The 16,229-nt window shown below is 44.2% G+C and overlaps 1 pseudogene; it reads right to left on the minus strand.

Annotated features, from left to right (window-relative positions):
• Positions 1–13,684: 13,684 nt before the first annotated feature.
• On the minus strand, positions 13,685–14,919 carry LOC136512340 (uncharacterized; annotated as a pseudogene).
• Positions 14,920–16,229: the final 1,310 nt, after the last annotated feature.

Genomic DNA, 16,229 nt, shown 5'->3' on the forward strand with positions numbered 1-16,229 from the left:
ACCTTGAGATCTTGCATGGATGTGCACCCTTTACCAAAGTTGTAGCCAATTTATCAAGGAGCAAAAGTTATTTTATGACCAACTCATAAAAATGTGTGGAACAATCTCAAACATGGCCCACAAGTCAGATTTGGGGTTGAATTCTACACTTAGAATTTTTCTAAGTCCAAGAGTCGATTTTTAGTTTCTTGTATCATTGTTTGGAGCCTTGTATCTCCCTAACCAGGCCGAACCAATTCGAGCTCCAATTGACAAAGTTGTAGTCCTCACTTAGATCTTCAATTTTGTCAACTATACCATGAACCAGATCGCCATAGTTTGGGAGATATAGATCGCCAAAGTCACGCTGTCAGTCATGCCATCGGACTTCGATTCAGCCGTTTCAGAAAACTATCAGAGCACGCCGTGGCCGACCGGTTCAGGGGTTGACCACCGCGTGGCATGCATGCTCTGCTAGCGCCTCCACGTCGCGCGTCCGTGCTCCCAGATGAAAGCCAGCGCCTCGCTCACTCGCTCTGCATCTCGCCATTTCACCCTCTACCATCCTCTTCCACGCGAGCGCGGTGACCAGGAAGCCATGGCCGCCGCCGAGCCAAATCCCCCTCAACCGAGCGCCATTGTCCGATTCCTCTGAACCATAGCACCACCGTGAGCTCCTCCACGTCCTCGACCCCACCGTCAGCTCGTTTTCGCCTCAGGTAGAACTCACCGCGAAGGCGGCTCCACCAGGTCGCCATGACCGTCGCCGGCCGAGCTCGCACATGGCTGTGCCACTCGGGCCTCTTGCTGCCTCCTTTTTCCCTTGCTTTAGGCCCTGTGAGTGATGCTGATGCTCGTAGGGTCGACCACTAGGGCCGTGACGCCGTCAGCTCGCCGAAGCTGGCCAACCCGTGGCCGTGCGCCGCCATGGCCGTCGCCATTTCCCTTAGCCACCGTAATAGCCGTGATTGATGGTACCCCTAGGTGCGCACGGGTGAGGCGAACACGTTGGTATCGATGGCCTTGCTGGAACTGCCACCGGCGACGAGCTACGCCGTCGTCCTTCTTTCCTCCCCTGTCTGTCTCTCTGACTGGCGGGCCCCGCTTGTCAGCTGACGCGCGTAGGCGGGAGCTGGCCGTGGGCCGCGCCGTGTTCTAGGCCGCGCTGAGCGCTGACGCGCGTGCTTCGCGGGCCGCCGTGTTCTTCCGGGCCGGCCCAGCTGTAGTGGTTAGGTTTTCCATTTTATTTTGTTTTATTCTTTTTCACAGATTTGAGTACATATTCAAAAATGTGTATCTCTTAGTTGGTAGATCCAAATGATGTGGTTCCAATTTTGTTGAGTTCCTGATAATGTCTAGTTTATATTAAAAATATAATTTATGCCATGTTCTGTTATGAAAAATGGAGTTGCTAATAATCTCTTTTAATCATGTGGGAAATAGGGGTAATTATATCTTTTTCTGTGTAGCTCCAAATGGCATGAAATTTTTATGGTGTACTGCTCATATCATGAATAGCTTGTAGTTAAATTTTCATACACTTTGGACACTGTATGTAGGAGTTAGGTAATTCTCTTGTTTGCATGGATGGATCTTGTGTGAATTTTCATAATTTTTCTATAGATCCAGTAAAGGTAAAATTTGGTGAGTGCTATTCTTATGCTAGAAAGATACTAGGAAAAATGTGAAATCTGTTGCTTGACACTTTTCAATAGGGTTTCCTAATTATGCTAGAAATAGCCCTGCCATCTGTTATTTTTGATACAGCAAGTTTTGCTTGTCCAATTGCTTTGAAATTTGTATGGTAGTCTATAGGAAGCATGAGGTAGCTACTGTAATTTTTGTAGATTTTTCTGTACAATTTTACTATATGTTGCTTTAATCACCTAATTAACTAAATAAATTAGAAAAGGACATTAAATAATTTATTTAGAAGTTGACACTATACTTTCTGATGTTCCTCTGGTATGCACAACAAGTTGGTAAACTTGGTTGGGTCCAATTATGCTTTTGCATCATCACTAAATATTTAATTTAGTAAACCTGCCATTTCTGGACAGATTCTATGTTTACTTTAATTCGATTTGGTTAACGTAAGAATCATGCTTTGATGTTTATAAATGATTTATAGATAATTTCATAAGCTTTCCAGAATGTTCTCTTGCAAGTCATTTGAATTTATAGAACTCTTGTTGTGATTGAATTAAGAAACTGCTCGTTTGCATATGAAACCTTAACTGTTGATTTAAGTATGCCTTTACTATTCCTAAGCTTGTGGTAAAGTTCCTAGGTGTTAGGCCTTTAACTGAAGATGAGCATCTTTATTTTAGGTTATGCAAGTTAGGTAAGTTGATCTTGTTCTTCAAGTTAAGTTAGATACATGTTTTAAAGTGATTTGAATAGAGCTATTCTTAATCGGTAAACGAGTGTCCAGTGATGTTTTCGTTAAACACTTACTGTGATCCATTCATCATGAGCATCATGTCATTCCTTATGCATCCATGATATTTATCTTATGCATCAGCATGCAATAGGTGTATCGGAAGGAGTGACACTGCTGGAATTCGAGGAACCGAGCGGGGAGCAGCAGCAGCCAACACCGGAGGTTCAGGAGGTGCAGCCCTTAGGAGAAGTGCCAGACGAGGTCACCGTTGAGTGCCCGGATCACCGTCCGTGCAACTTTGTGAAAGGCAAGCCCCGGAGCATATTAAGCCTCCTAATTTCTAAAATGCAGTTAAAGTATTATTGTTACATATATATATTGTTGCATTAAGTTTAGGTGTTGTTTGCAAACAGTTGCTGCATTGGTTATCCAATCCTTGTCCAGATATTGATACCCTGAATCCTATGTAGCTCAGGCTCGTGTAGTGCTTAGCCCTGCTTAAACGCGGTAGAAGTCAGGTGATTTCCTGTCACCTGCGAGATATAGGAATATACATATGGCACGGTTGGCTATATTTGCTATCGTGGAAAAGAACCTGTCTTAATTTGAAATGAAGACCGGGCGGAGGCTTGCCGGTTTGTAGTGACTCCGTCTGTGTCGCTTAAGGACTGAATCTTGGAGCCTTTCCTGTTCATGTTGAATGCATGGCTCTCTCTTAGTTGGCCGTGTCTGAAGACCGACCACGAAGCCGAGTAGCTCACCTCAGGCCGGGAGTCGATAAGTATAAAGTACGCCTCGGAAGGGAGCCGTAGGTGTGAGTCCAAGGGCAGGTGATTTAAAAGTCCTGATCGTCCTAGCAGAAGGGTAATCCCTAAGAGTGCTGGCGCTGATTGAACCCACGAATTTGGTTCCTGAGTTGTCCCAAAGGTGACCCACAGCTACCCTTGCAAAGTATGCCAGGGTGAGAGTTAGGAATACCCCCTCAGCTGAGTTGTAATTCGATTCGAGTCACCGTCTCTCCCGGTTAGTGAGAACTTGACGGGCTTATCTCCAAAGTAGATACACTAAATAACATAATGGTTCAGAAAAGATGATATGATGATGACAGCCTTATTATACCTGCTATGGTTAATATTGATTGCTCCTAATAAGTGAGTGCTCTAGTACAAGTGCTAATCTAGTGGACAGGTAAATGATGATAAACTTGATGCTAAGTTTAAATTGGTCACTATATTCATAAGCTCTTTTATGCAACTGTGTCAAGCTTGCCCACCTCATAAGCCTTGCATGACCCTTGGTGTCTTTTATTTCTGGTTTTGATGGGTAAGTCTAGCTGAGTACCTTCTCGTACTCAGGGTTTATCTCCCACCTGTTGCAGATGACCAGTTCTACTTTGGTTGCTGCAAGTATTGCCTTCTCTCGGCTGGGGATGAAGACTAGACCGTTGGGTGCGGTCTCTCCTAGTTCTCGTACCTAAAGATGCTTTTGTGGGACATGACTAAGACCTGGCAATGTATTTGAAACTATGAAGTTATGTACTAAACTATATTGCTTCCGCAAATTTGAACTTAGTTTGTAATATTTTATTTACACTCTGATGGATGTAATCCGGATGCCACTTGCGAAATGTTGTAATGAATGATGTGTTGTGTTGAATCCCTACGGTCTTGGTTTGTATGTCGAGAGTTGTTTTGAAATCCTTCGTGATTTCCGGACTACCGGGATTATGGGAGCTTAAGTATAGGAATTTGATCACTTCGGTGATTGTTTTTGTACTTACGTTCTTATAATTTGGTCGGTTCTGTTACAAGTAATGTTCTGTTACCTCACCTATGGCGTTAGAACCTCCTTAAATACAATATTCTTCGTGAAAGTTCCATCCACTATTGGGTCTTCTTATCCTTACCTTTTTTTATTTGACGCATTCTTATTTTTCCCTCGGTATTCTTTTTAGCATTTTTCTTCTCCATCTTTTTGGCCTCCTCCTCCTATGCATCCACATTAGGCGGGAGGGTAAAGATCTTAATATTCGTTCTTGACATGGCTCTAAACATCGCAACATAGAACTGATCATGAGAGAACACCGGTGCGGGCAGATACACACCCACATTTGGGATAGTTTGGCCCTATGACTTGTTGATCATCATGGCAAAGCTCAGCTTGATAGAAAAAACTGCTTCCTCTTAAACTAAAATGAGAACTTCTCATCATCAAATGAGCATAGCGGTATTCGAGGAAGGAATACCCGCTTCCCAGCATGCTGCCCCACCATGATTTCCGCATTGACTGTATTTCTTCGGAACCCCCACACCACCAGCCTTGTACCGTTGCATAGCCCATTGGTAGGGTCAATATTCCTAAGCAATATGACAGGACACCCGAGCTTGAGCTTCAAGATGTGTGGAGGCAGTCCGTTGGGGTCCGACAGTTAAGGAACTCCGATGGATAGTAGTTATGTGGATCATCTACCGCAGAGTCAAAACTGTGATACACTGTCTCGCCATCCTAGAACATATCAATCATTTTCATATTGATCATGTCAACCCAATCATTACGTGTAGATAAAATTGCTCTTGTGGTGATGTAGTCTTTGTCCACCATGTTTGCATTTAGATCTAGAAAGATGATGCCGATCAATCTATGAAGATCTTTCTCAACATCGCTAGAGTACGGGGCACAGATCTCGTCTAGAATATGTACACTACCATCTTCGTTAACCTCTTCTGTTCCACCACCAATGCGCAACAGATAATCTGCAAATCATGGGTCACCCTGAGCCCTCATGTTGTGGACGAGCTTTAGGTGGCGCATGGGTTCCCAAAGATATGACCTTCATAGAGAAGCACTGACTATTTGAGCACAGGATCCTTTCCGCACAATAGGGAGGACCTGTTTGAAATCACCACTAAGGACAACAGTCTTCCCACCGAATGGTAGGTCTGACCGGCCCATTATATCTCGTAGGCTATTGTCTAGTGCTTCCACATTTTGCCTCTTTGTCATAGATGCCTCGTCCCAAATTATGAGAGCTGCTTGCTGCAGCAACTTGGTAGTACCACTCTGTTTTGTGAAGCTACAACAACCACCCTCTTCAACAGTGAGGGGTATCTTGAAACGCGAGTGGGCTGTCCTCCGGCCTGGCATTATGGACACTGTGACTCCAGATGTAGCTGTAGCCACGGCAAGCTTGTCCTGGCTACATAGTTTTGTGAGAAGTGCCCTATACAAAAAGGTCTTTCCTGTCCCACTAGATCCATCCATAAAGAATAGCCCACCTTGCTTGCTGTAGATAGCGGCCATTATCTCATCGTAGGCAGACCTTTGCTCGGCGTTGAGTGAGACTCACAATAGCACATCGTTGGGATTCTACTTGATGCTAGCTTCCTCAAATATCTCAAGAGAAAATGACCTTATGTCCTTCCCCATAGACTGAAGCATGTTTCTAATGTCTATCAAAACCATCTGTTGCACTAGATCCGAGGATGGATTATTGTGGCTGTAGTCCTCTGACATTGCATCGTAGTGTTTTTTCCACAACCCCATCACATCATTCGGCTCGCAGAATACCAATATTGTTGACAATAGCCTTCGTAGAGAGGAAGGCATCTGGAAGAAACTAGCTTCAATTAGACATTCATCCACTGTATTATCTTCTTTGATTAGACCCCTCCTTTCTGTAGCTTCATGGAACGAAGGTAGTAGCACGCCATCAACCATCCTGAGGTGTTCGTATGAGGTAGCACCAGCAACATTGTTTAAGAGAACACGAAGAAAGTAGCATTCTCCCTCAGCAGGATGGGCCAAGATGACTGCCAACATGGAAAATGGAGTTTTTCCTTTTTTGCCAGAATTTACCATCAGATTGCCAGGTAAAATGCTCTGGGAAGTCCCGATACAAAATTCCGCGGGCTTCCTCATGCATCCTATTTGCCTCAAAGTATGTTGTCAGCATGGACTCTTCTACACCTGGCCTATTAATGATCCGTTCGACCTTGTCCCATTTATGAAATGCCACCATGTGCATGTCGGGTAGATGAAGCTGCAGCTGCTGTAGTGGTGTATGGTTCTTGCTCAAGTCAAAGCCATATATCCTCCATAGTGCTTCTAGAGGCATCACCCATCGAGTGTCTCTATACTACTTGATCTCATCAATGTTCCCTTTCTTATCTGCTTTGTCAGTCTCCCTCATCACCACCGATGTCCTATCATGTCCCTTGTATATGTACTTGAATAGATACTTTACTGATTTAATGCTCCCATAGGCCTCAACATATGGCAGTTGAAGGTACGTAGCAGGCAAGGGTTGTAAGAAATGACCCATTTGTAACACCCTCTGTGTTACACCGTTAATCATCTACCAAAACATGTCATGAGCATCATATTTGTGTGTTAATGCATGTGGTGAAATGAGTAGATGAAGTGTCATAACATAGAAGGATCAATAGAATGTTAATCAGAAAGTTATTCCATGATGCGTGTAATTATCAAGTAGGGCTGTAAACCAATTTTTATTAAACAAAAATAATATAGAACTAGGGTATGAGTTTGGAAATGCAACTAGAAATAGAAAGTCATTCAACACTTAGAAGATTTCATGAACTTTTGGTGAGCTAGACATTGCGATGTTTGGTAATTTTTAAGGCAATCTGGTTAAGAACTAGGGTACGGGTTGTTTTAGTGGCCTAATGTACCACCTAGGTGATGGCATAGGTGGTTTTGGAAGGGGATCAATGGTTTAGTTTTTGTGAACACTTTAAAAAGCATGCACGACACGTCTTCGGTCGCTTCCCTCGCGTGGGCACGATCACCGTGTTCCCAAGCTGTGATGTCGCCGTGTTGGACGCCCATGTGCGTGCACTGACGTGTTCAGTTGGCTGTCGTGGACGGTCGGCCGGCCCGCATAGTGTGAACGCTAAATAAGTCCCCTACCCTCTGTGTTGTGCTGCCCCGCTGTTGTGTTGCTGTCGCTGCGGCCGCTCTGCCTCGCTGCCGCTCATCGTGTCACACTGCGGGCTGTCTCATCGCTGCTCACTACGCCACTGCCGTGCGTTGCTGGCATGCACGTGGGGTGCTCTCATTGCGCTCGCGTCATCGCCTCGCCTTAATGGCGCTGAGGCCGCTCGGGCCATGCCATGCCATTCGTCTCGCGCGTGCACATGGCCGATTGTGGAGGGCGCGCTCATCGTTTGCGCCTTGGAAGGAAGCACTCGGTCGCGACATACGAATCTCGCCAGGACGCACAGCCGCGTCACTGCTAGAGCCATTTTTTGCCCTACTGCACCTTTGCCCGTCGTGGTCACGTCACAGCCACCGAGGGCCCGAGCGCGGGCACTAGCCATAAATTCTTCGCATTCGTGGGTGCGCCCGGTCGCCAGCGTCTCAATCGCCACCTCGCCATTTTGATTTGCATCGCGACGAGCCCCAATTTGGGAGCTTCCTCTCCACCATGACATTTTAGGCCGTGGCCAGGAGCAGCCCCCAGCTCACCATTCTAGGCCAATCTAGCTATGCCTCTAGTTTAGCCTCCATCCCCACTTCGCCCTACGCCCCCACATACACCTCTCCGCCTCGCTGTAGCCACTGGCGTGGCCGTGCCATCTTAGAGTGCCACCGCATCCCACCACCTGCACGTGGCTAGCCCTGTTTAGGGAACCTCTGGCCAAACCACCACCGCAACCACAACTAGGGTAAGATAGTGTTGCTATAGCGCTAGCTAGTTCACCCCGTGGTGGCTTAGGGTGGCCGGCATGGCCACGCCACTGTCGCGCATGGCCGCGCGCCGTGGTCACCACTTCTGTGAGCTCCACCACTCCTGTAACCTAGGCTAGTGTAGGCACTAGGGTTGTAGATGGGGTCAGCCCATTAGTGGAGCCAGCGTGGGTCCTAGCTGGCCGACGTGGCCGTCCAATGCCATCGCCGCCGTGCCGCCACACATGGGGTGGTCGGAGGATCAAGCCGTTGTAAAGGAGAGAAAGGGGAAAGGCTTATTTGCATAGGAGCAGTCTATATGAATAGTGTTTTGGACCTTGGGTTGAATTGCTGGTAGCTCAAGGGTGTTTTTGCGAAGATGCCAGTGCGTGCGGGCTTCCCCGCCGTGGGCTGCCTCGTGCGTGGGCCTTCTTTGCGTGGGTCACGCCTACAAGCCGCGCGTGCGCACGCATTTCTTGCATGTGGGCCGCGTGGATAGGCCACACGAGAAGTGGTTTTCCTTTTTCCAGCAAATTTGCAAATGTTTTTAATTTAGTTTTGAGGTGATCTTTGGAAAATTATAGCAAATTCGGTAGATGTCCAAAAATTGTGAAACCAATTTTGTTAGGTTTCTAAAATTGTGCTCTATCTGTTAGTGTATTTAGTTCATATATATATATATATATTTGTTGATACCAGCGGCTATTAAATAATTTGCGAGTGTTTAGTATTATTTAGATTAGTATTTGTAGAAATTTTTGTGGCAAATTGGTAATAGCTTTGACCATGAAATTTTTATAGTAGATTCATTGTATTATTATGTGCTCACTGTAATTTTTATAGCCTTAGAATAGGTCGAGAAATATGGTAGCTAAGTACTCCTTGTTGTAGTATATAGGAAATCGCTAATAAGAGTAAGAATATATTTTAGTTGCTAAGTAGCACTTATAGGTGAAACCCTGCTGGTTTGATGGGAATGATGATTAGCTTAGTATCTTAGTCATTAGAGCTAGCTTAGTGGCTTAGTAGATGTCTTCTTATTTTAAGAACTGTTGTTGCCTTAATATTGAGTGTTGCATCGTCATTGCATGCATGTAGAGAACAAGTTGGTGGAGTTCATTACCGTGGGCGAGCAAGAGTATGAGGAGGTGATTGAAGAGTACAAGGAGGAGATCCTCTTGTAGGAGGTTCTGGAGCTGCCACTGACTGACTGAGCTGACACCGTGCCTGCCCAAGGCAAGCCCCAGTGCATAACCCTTATTTTGAATAATCACTGGATATATATGTGATGTGCATTTACATTATAGGCATTTTATGGAAAATACATGCATAGATAGTCTACCTATGAGTCGTACTAGCATAGGTTGAGTAGCTGCTATGCTTAGGCCATCTGTAGTGTGAGTAACCTGCCGTTACTCACAATAGGTGATTATTATTACCACTCTCATGATAAAATGGTGAAAGGAAATAGAGACCAGGCAGGGATATGGTACGGGTATTGGTGGGTGTAAGAGGTTGTGTCCTGCGGCCAACGGGGCATAACTTGGTTACACTGTTTTCCCTGTCCATGTCGGTTAAGGACCGGCTGTTGCATTGGGTTCTAGTCAAGTCACAGACTTATTATCCTGAGCACATACTTATTTATGAGAGTAGGGAAGGCTCATTGCTCTCTTATCATAGGTTCTGGCTCTTTCTAGACCGACTGATTGGAGGCGGAGATGGTGGAGGTGTAAGCACCACACAGAGTCTGGGACTCAGGTGTGGGGGCTTGGAGTCCAAGTTTGGATGGGAACCTAGACTCCTTGATAGGAGAGTGATGGGTTGGTCCTACTTGTGTCTGGGGTACAAGCGGGGCATGTGTTTCGGGGTACCTAGCTGGGCACATTGATTCACGAATCATCAGGTAATCCGGTACGACTTGTCTACAGTCTAGCACCATAGTAAGAACTGGAAGATGAAAAATGGTGAAATAGATCTGTTTGCTCAACTCTTGCTTGAAAGTAGAACATGTGCTTACATAGAACAGTTAGGTAATGAACTAATCATGACTGCTAATAAAAATCATACATAAGGATTCACTACTAGTATTGCTTTCCACAAAAAGGAAACCCAGCAAACCATAAAGCTTATCATATCCTTTGGAGTCGAGAAGTTATTCCCACTAGTCAGGTAAGTCTTGTGAGTACATTATGTACTCAAGGTTTATTTACCCCTATTGCAGGTGTAGCTTGGAGAGTAGCTATTGTGTGGAGGATTCTTCTGGTGGGCATAGACAGATCCTTGTATTCTACTGTTACATGTTTGTTGTAATTCCACTATTTAAATTCCACACTCTGAACTTGGTACTGTAATAATATATTTCTAAGAACTCTAGTTGTATGAAATGGATTAAGTATTGTAAACTCGTTCTCATTATTGGATCCTGGAGGAAAAACGTGGATTATTTGAGTTCTCCCTTGGGGTGTGCTCGATGGACCCATTCGATGTAGCTTGTTTTCAGGGCGCTTAGTGTCTGGTGGAAGACGAGTGCCTCTGGAAGCATTCTATTCTAGGCGGTTCTACCACACCATTGATTGTCTAGGTAATGGACTCGAACTTTTTGCATATGGCCATCATTGCATCGTCGATAGATTGGGTATGGATCCTTTCCCTATGACGTTGCCTCACAGCGCGGGTAACAGTTCTTTCATGACCCACGGCCCACTATGCACGGACAGTATGGATTAAGCGTACCACAAGGACCATGCATCATATGCTTCATGACCATCTTGTATAGCTCAAGGTACTTCTTCTTGTTTGGTAGCTCTGTAGTGATAATCATGTCATATTGCTCAGGACATGTGAGCTTGTACTTCCATTCCATTATTAGCAAGAAGTGTGCATGCGGCAAGGCCCTCTTCTAGAACTCCACTACATACATGTAGGCCTTCACCTTCCCAAGTATGTCTTTCTCCATCAACATTTTCCTCATCACCTCTAACTTTGCTTTGAAGACTCGTGTGACAAGATCTAGGCGGTCCTATGGTGTCTGGCCTTGATAAAGTTCATTCTTGATCTCATCCCAGTTAGGGTTACACGTCATTGTGAGGAAGATATCTGGTTTACCATACTTTCACACTAGAGCCATTGCATCCATGTACCGGCGCCTCATATCACGGGGTCCTCTGATGAATGACAAAGATAGGACAGTATGCCTTCCGACATTCTTAGCAGATCCTTCACCCGAATGCATGCTGTCCACCAGGCCTTGGTATAGGTCAGCCCTCAAAGTATCTTGATTGTTCCTCATCTAATCTAAATGCGAGCTCTCAATCTTGATGTAGGTGTCTATGGCAAACTATTAGAAAAGACGCCGACCATAGAGTATTTGGATTAAATATCCCTGGCCGCATCTGGAACTTGTAGTAGTAGTAGTCATGCATGGAGACACATGTATTTGCAACATGTTCTATAGGGAGACATTGTTCGAATTAATATCATGATTTAACAGAAAAGAGTTTATATTGCATTATTGAAAAGAGTTTAAGTTACCTCCATCATCATCACCACCATTCTCAGCATGCTTTTTGTGGATTGCTCGAGCTCGCTCAACTTGAGCCATAGTCACACCCACTTTTGGAATACAATTGTGCCACCCGAGCTCACCCATTGGAAAGAACACTGGGTATGATAGTGAGTCATAGCATGCATTATATGAGCAGATGCCATGTATAGATTGATCCTTCCCTTGTAGGAGATCACTATGCTCAAATTGGCCGTGATGCTCACTCCCCTCAACCCAGACGACAGCCACCTCTGATGTCAACGGCACGCTATATGTTCTCTGGTCGAGCCGTTGGTCAAGGTTCAACTCGACCTGATAATCCTTGAGGTTTTCAACGTGTCCCATACTCCTTAGTTGTTGAGAGTAGGGATTCCCATCAAAGATTCTAACCAATTACTCTATAACTTCTTTGTCTTTTTGGGCGCATTGCTCATGGCACTTGCTCATCCGATGCTCAAGGGACAGATCATCGTCGTAAAAATAAAGCTCGAGGTGTCTCTTTTCGACACCCTCCTCTTTACCAAATGATCATATGTTATGGTAAATATGGCCATGGGCACGGAACATGTAAACAATGTAGATTCGCATGTTAGTGGTGATATGATCTAGGTGGTAGTACAGAGAAGTGAAAGAGAAGTGGTCGTTGAAATATCTGATGTTTGCATGAAAGTGCCTAGCATTAGTGTCCAAGCTTGACCACAACCTCATGAGCTCTGGTGATGTCTCAGGAGTTGAAAGATGAACCTTTCCACCCCGACAACAGAATCTGGGCAGTTCACCCTCAAATTTCTTTGCGTTGCGGTGCTCGCATTTCGGCATCGACGGTAGCATGTGTGACTCTAATAGGACATTAGTGTATACCCTGTCGTATGGATCTGGGACATTAGGCTCACTGTTCTCTTGCTCATCCATGTCAAGATTGTGCTTGAAGTCGGTTCCCTCGTCCTCGTCTTCTAACAAAATGTTGATGTGTTACGCGTTGAAAGAAAGTTTGTGAAAGAATGTTTTGACTATTACACGGTGTACCTTGTCCGACGCCTCATCCTCTTCTTCGTCCTCCTCAAACATGACATCCTCATCATAGTATGTGCAACATAGCTACATATATGATGAGAGAAACATAATGGCATACAAAAAAGGATAAATTTAATAAAGAAATTACCATCCTCGACCATAGAGTCTGGCGTATGAGCTTGTGCACCATTTGGAGGCATTGAAGAGGTACCGTCAACTATAGACGGTTGTGTATGTGTACCTGTGCAATTATTAGGTTGTGGAACCAGAGATTCCTAGGTGACACCATCTGTAGTAAGAAATGGTACGAGTTTTTGGAATAGAAGAGTAAATGTGAAAGTGCCGACAATATATATAATATATATAATTACCGTTGTAAACCACCCTCGGTTCAGTCGGGTCGTTTGAATCATTGCACTTTCCATCTGCAAACCCTCTAGCCCTTCTTCTAGTGGTCACTCGATGCCTATGTATGGTCTGTGCCGCAACCAATTTAGGGGTCTGGACTTTTGGATTTTGAACTACAGACGGCGCGATGTTAATAGGCGTGCCTGTCAATTCATGTATTTCCATATCGTGTGAAGGCATTTTAGGCGATTGAGGTGAAGAAGGGAAAATAAGCTGAGGGTTAAAGTGAGGGCTCTGCATGGCTATTGAGTTCGGATGCAAATTATTGGCTCGGTATTCTCTCACCATCATATTGTAGTTTTTGTTCATCTCTTTTCGCTTCTCCTTCTTCTCTTGTGGAGTCATTTGCAGTTTTCTTGCTGCATTTTTTTTGCCGCATACAAGTCACGCCGCCTCTTGTTTATTATCGCCTTTTGTTCAGGAGATAGTGCAGCCCATCGTGCTCTATCTAGTTCACGCTTATTACGCTCTTTTGGACACGTGACAATATTGTCGAGGGAATTGGATGCATTTACAACACCTATATGTAATAAGAAAAAGTACGATCTCAACGTCTCATCGATGAAGGACACACATTAATTCAAATTCTATGATAATAAAGTTTACACAACAGTGTCAGCTATAATGGTGTTCAAACTCCTTTTGTAATTAAAAATAAAGCCACGATTCTATAAAGGCATACCCATTTCATAAACATTGTTGATATCCGTCTCGGTTAAACTGTCGTCAATATCACTAGGAGGGGGTGATTCCTCGTTTCCTTTGTGCTTAAAGGGATAGGACCGTCTAAAATTTTATTGATATAATAAGTATCCTATGGCACCACATAATTTTTTGCTGTAAAGAAATCAATATTACTGCTATACCTGATGACTGGGAAGTCTCCTTTGGAGTCATTTGTAGCATCTTTGCAGACTTTTTTGATGCATTTTTGTGCATACAATTTACGTCATCTCTTATTCAGTAGCGCCCTTTGTTCAGGAGACATTGTAGCTTTTCGTGCTCTATCACGATCACGCTTACGCTCTTTTGGACACGTGACAAGCCGGTTGATGGGACTGGGTGCATATCCAGAACCTATATATATCATGGAATGACATCTTAATCAACGCACGCTAGGACGGCGTCTAAGCACAATGGTAGGAATCTAACACATGCACGATTCACAAGGATATCACGCAATGGATACAAAAATATACTCGTTTCATGAATAGTACTAATATCTTCCTCACTGTCAATGTCATTTACGTCATCAGTGCCACCAATGCAACTTAAAGGTTCCGTACCATCTACAAATATAACCATATAATTAAAATTGAACCATACAATAAGCAAACTATGTTGCCACGATAATTTCGGTCGCCGTACCAATAAATACTTTTATTAGCAGAATAAGTAACCTGATAATTGTTGTAAGCCATTACTATAGGTTGACTGCCTATGGAGCCAGTCACTATTTTCATCTGTTTCATTATTGGAATGCACATATGCAAGTTTAAACATAGTAATTGTTATTAGTTATAACGCGTATGACAATTAAAATGACACTCAGCAATACTATCATACCTGTTGAATGGGCAGCCATATTGTTTTCAAGATCAACATTCTCTTGGTTACTCATCTTATACCTCTGACAGGGTTTCTTGTTTCTTTCACTCCCATTTTCATCAGACATTGTTGCATACCGTTCTCTCTCCCTCTCCCTCTTTGGCTCATTACGATCCCCATCTAGTGGCACCAACCCCGATTGGGTATGATTCCCTTCAATAAAGTTTGGTGAGGAGTTGAAAACATATAAACATAGAACATGTAGGGAGGCTATAAAAGTTTATATACCTCCATGTGTTGTATTTGTAAGGTCCCCCAAAGGTACCCGATCATAGGTTGGCCTTGGCGTGTCCATCAACACTATCTGTACTGTATATATCTATACTCTGAAAAAATTTATAGGGAATAATTAGGAATTTTTCAAAGTTCACAAAGCTCTAATTAATATGAGGAATATTAAACCGAGAGGTAATTGAGATGTACTACACACAAGCAAGATAACTCACTGAAAATAGCTCTAGCTAGATGCCCAACCAAAGCACTAATTACCGAGCATGGATTCAAATAAAAGCAATAGAGAGGTGTCTAGAAGTTGCCGAGAATAAATACAAAGAACTTGCTGCACTGACAACTACCTTGCACCCTGCAGCTAGCGAACACATAAAAATATACTGTTAACCAATTAAGCTTGTTCTAACACAAATAACTGCAACTCAAGTATTTGACAAAGGAACAATGGTTAAACCAAAGCTCATGCTTGCCACTGCATATCAACCAAGACAAAAGAGCAATATTCAAAGCAATGCAATGGTTGAATTACTGTATTACGAAAAAGACATTGCCCATAATAAACTAAACGCGCACCTGCAACTCTAGATGCAAGTGCACAAGAGCAGTGCAAACCTGAGAGTTCTACTGTTGTCAACTTGCTGTGCCAACCTGTTGATGATCTACACCACTGATATTGCTGGTGCTACTGCAAGGAAATAAAACGTGTTTGTCACAAGAAATCGAAGAACCACCTACAACTCTAAATGCAAGTGCACAAGAGCAGTGCAAACTTGAGAGCTCTGCTGTTGTCAACCTGCTGTGCCAACCTACTGATGATCTACACCATAGATATTGCTAGTGCTACTGCAAGGAAATAAAATGTGTTTGTCACAAGAAATTGAAGAACAAAGCAGAGTTGGTCTGTGATTAATGCTGTAAACTCTAGCCTGCAGAGCAGAGAGGGCATAACTCCTCTTACTGAATGAACAATTGCTGCAGCGAAAACTGCTGTTCCTAGGCTAGCTGCGGCTGCTACTTGACCTGCAGATCAGGACATGAGATGATTGCTGCTGTTGGCACAAAGTGAAAGAGCAGAGAGGGGTCTGGTGCTGCACTGCTGCCTAAAAACAGTAAAAATGCATTGTAAAATTTTGGCCGGCCGTGGCTGCCTAGCCCTGGTTTTAGGGTTTTGGCCGGCCGCTGGCTAGCAGTAGCCGGGCGGGGCTGGCCCCTGGCCGGCCGGGGGTGTCTGCTGACCGGCTGTGGCCTAGCCAGGGACGACTGTGGCCTGGCCATAAACAGACAGTGAAAGCAATTTGCATTTAACTGAATCCTCTATCCTTCCGAAAGCAATTGCCGGACTACAAACATTAGGTGGGATGCAAAACAAAATTG

Source organism: Miscanthus floridulus, chromosome 16, assembly GCF_019320115.1.
Source record: "Miscanthus floridulus cultivar M001 chromosome 16, ASM1932011v1, whole genome shotgun sequence".
NCBI classification, from domain to species: Eukaryota; Viridiplantae; Streptophyta; class Magnoliopsida; order Poales; family Poaceae; genus Miscanthus; species Miscanthus floridulus.